A 3,562-nucleotide genomic window follows, 5' to 3' on the forward strand; every position below is an offset into this window, starting at 1 on the left:
CAGTCATAATATTGTATGTCAAAAAAGTTAAAAAAGCATGGTATAGTATGTCGAAAAAAATAATAAAAAGTCTTAGTACAGTATGTCGAAAAAAGTCCAACAGTAATAGTATAGTGTCTCAAAAAAGTTAAAAGTCATAGTATAGTATGTCAAAAACAATTAAAAAATAAAGTCATAGTATAGCATGTTGAAAAAGTATATATATATATATATATAAACTGTGTATTTATGGAGCAATGAGAGCGCTGCTGTTGCATGAAAACAAAGATCAGTCAGTCAGGATGAGCCGTGATTGGAGGGTTATGACGTCAGCAGGAGGCGGGGCCTGTCACCAACAAGCCAGTGATGAGTGGACGATGATAAGCATCTGAGCCAATCAGACGGCCCCATGAGAGGAGGTCCCAGGAGACTCTGGTTAATCACAAATAAAGTTCAGCTGTTCCAGGATTTTCCTGACATTTATGTCAGAGCAAAGGCCACGATCCGCAGAGAGCTTCCAGACCATCAGAGGGATCTCATTGTTTTAAAACCCTCTGGGACCGAGACACTCGCCCACGCGTAACAACAGCACCTCTGATTCATTTTTAAACCATACAAGCTATGGACTTACCAATGGTTGCGTGTAAAAGGTAACGAGTTAGTGACGGAGGTCTCTTCCGGGTCTCTCTAGCCTTTACTGGTGATTTTCTAGTGAGCCTGGAACTTCCAGCCTCTTTGGGCTCGTTGGGCTTTAAATCCACACCGTTACATCCAAGATTTATCCACTTTATATCCATAATTTTTGGCTCATTTCTGCCGCTAGCTCGCTGCTCCGTGTCTGTTCTCGTGTGTTTACTATGATACAGGAACCAGCATGCGCACATGTGGGAGATAACGTCACCCCTCTTGTATGGAAGGCCAGAGGGGACAAAAAGGCCAATAGGCTGTATGGAAGCCCAAGAGGCGCACATATTTTGACCCGAATTTGCTTGTGTAGCATTGCTGTGGGTGTAATATCAATAAATATGACATTATTATGTTATTTTCGGCATAAGTAAATATCATGAGAGCAAAAGCGTCTTGACTTTCTTTGAAAAAATTTGTATTTTGTCAACTGTATAAGTCAGGAGTCTTCAAAGTTTTCCAGGCCAAGGACCCCCAAACTGATGGCGAGATGGAGTGGGGATCCCCTAATTATATATATTGTATAAAATTGTGTTATATCAAACTGGTCCTATAGTGCCATGTGTAAATGTACCTTGTAATTGTGCATTCAACACTAAGATACTCAAATAATACACAGGTTCATATATTCATGTTTTTATTTTAAACATGTGCGAGGCACAGTGAGGAGAAAAACTTTCGCGACCCCCATGCAGTACCTCCGCGGACCCCTGTTGAAGACCCCTATAAGTTATGATTATTTCTTCACAGTGTGAATCCCAAGACATATGACAAGTGTTTTATAGAGTAAAATGGCTTATTTATTACTTATGTCTGTGATAATAATACATATCTGGAGGATTAATGTTCCGTTTTATTTAGGCCCTACAACCATTTTTAACACGCAAGTGACCTCACTGCAACCCAAATATTCTAATAACCCAGTTTGTCCTAAGAAAAAAATGATGTTCATATCTTGACTGTAGACTACAGGGTGGATGTTTTACAAGTTATTATAAAATAAATCCAGACGGACAATAAACTGTTAAAATGGCCTCAGGGCTCAGATGGTTAAAGACATCCGTCAGGAGAAGAGTACAAAATAACTCCCAAATCATTCAATAGACGGAGGAACGGTGAAGACGGTCGTCATCTAGTGGAGAACAGAACAGACACATCACCAAGAACTGGACGTCCCTCCGAAACTGATGAAGTGCTCAGAGAGACGTCAGAGAGGCCAACAGCTACATTGCTCATTTATTGCCACGCTAACAGACTCCTAACCCAAAAAGACTGAGTGGGGTAATAAAATCAGAAGGTGCTTCTAAGTATGTTTAGGGTGTGCACACCTATGCAACCAGGTTATTATACATTTTGATTTTTCCCCCTCAAAGATGTTTATAAAATGAGTGGTTATGTCACGTTTTTTTCACATTACAAAGTGTTGCCATTTTAACAGAAAGTATAAGTTTTATTTCCACTGTAATAACCCTAAAAATGGTGAACCTTAGATGTGAAAATGCCTTCAGAGGGTTAAAGGAGATTACTTATTTTTTTAGCTCGGATTTAATTTATATTTTTTTAACTAAATCTTTCAAATTATTTAACAAGATAAGATGGAAACTAAAATAAACTAACAGGTTTACATTTATACAGACATTTTTATTTTACAAAAACCCTTACCCCTCAGGTTGCCCTCTGGTCAAATTGACCCATTTTCCTATGAAACTAAAATTGATAATTCAAAATAAGACTGATTTCACACATCGCTCTTTGGAAAGTAGAAGTTAGTACTTTCATTAATTTTGAGGGGTCTTATTCAACTTTACAGTTTTTGAAAAAACATTAAAGTGTTTTTTGAAATGTATGGAGTAAAAGTTAACATTCTAGTCTGATAATCCAGCAAAATACTTCCTTTAATTTTAGTCTGAATAATTCCCATGTTCTGCTTTTCTAACTCAAACATTTGACAATAAATCCAAAAATAAACTAAAAATAAGTTAGTGTTGAAAACAAAAAGAAAAAAACATTTAAAACAACAAAAGTGATTTGCAATAGACAAGACACAGTTGAGTTAAGGTTTTTTAAAAAAGTAAAATATATTTACATTTTAATACAAAATGCAGATAAAATAAATTTATAAAAACTGCTCCGTTTGAGTCTCATGCCGTCCCGAATACTTTTAAAATGGCCAAACAGTTCTGTAAAAAAAGACTTTATCTGCTATACATGTTCATGTTGACTGTCCCAGCACGAACTGAGTTGAGGTATAAACCAGGTTTAAATGAGACATTCCCAGCATGCACTGGGAGAGGTATACGCCAGGGTAGCTCCACCCCCGTCTCAGAAGTCAGCGTCCAGCCTGAAGGTGTTGTCTGTGGAGCCCGACATCACGCCCATCCTCTGGTACTCGCCCACTCGCTTCTCAAAGAAGTTGGTCTTTCCCTCCAGAGAGATGTTCTCCATGAAGTCGAAGGGGTTCTCCGCCCGGTAGATCTACAGACACAACACACAACAGTTTCCCGTTAAAGAAGTGACACCTAAACCCAGACCGGTTGTTCTGCCGACAGACGCCGTGTTACAGGCGCTGATACCGTTGCTGCTGGAGACGGCCAGTCGGCTACACTCATGTAAACTAATCACTGCGGTTGGTGCCCAGTGGAGCGTCTGTCATAGCGTGATTGGTTATGTTGCTGTCTGTCTGCTGCTCCGTGTCAGTTATCGTCTCATCTCCAGTCCTCTGTACTGTGAGAGGTGGCGCTGTCCTGACTCGAAAGAGACTACTTTGGGTTAACAGACGTGTGTTTGTGTCCTAATTCTGTCTTTTCTTTTTTTAAAGGTCGTGCGTCCGTGAGCTCCTACGGAGACAACAGTCAGCGCTTGTGCAGCACGTTAGGACATCTAAACGCAGACTGGTTTT

The 3,562-nt window shown here is 39.6% G+C and overlaps 1 protein-coding gene across 1 annotated transcript in view; it reads left to right on the forward strand.

The window, feature by feature from the left end:
* Window positions 1–3,157, forward strand: part of LOC117961873 (probable palmitoyltransferase ZDHHC14) — a 16,289-nt gene extending 13,132 nt beyond the window's left edge. Inside the window, exon 10 of the mRNA XM_034900838.1 lies at window positions 2,973–3,157. The gene's annotated coding sequence lies outside the window, so the exon portion shown is untranslated. The remainder of the gene's footprint in view (window positions 1–2,972) is intronic.
* The last annotated feature ends 405 nt before the right edge of the window (window positions 3,158–3,562 follow it).

Source organism: Etheostoma cragini, chromosome 18 (assembly GCF_013103735.1).
Source record: "Etheostoma cragini isolate CJK2018 chromosome 18, CSU_Ecrag_1.0, whole genome shotgun sequence".
NCBI lineage: Eukaryota > Metazoa > Chordata > Actinopteri > Perciformes > Percidae > Etheostoma > Etheostoma cragini.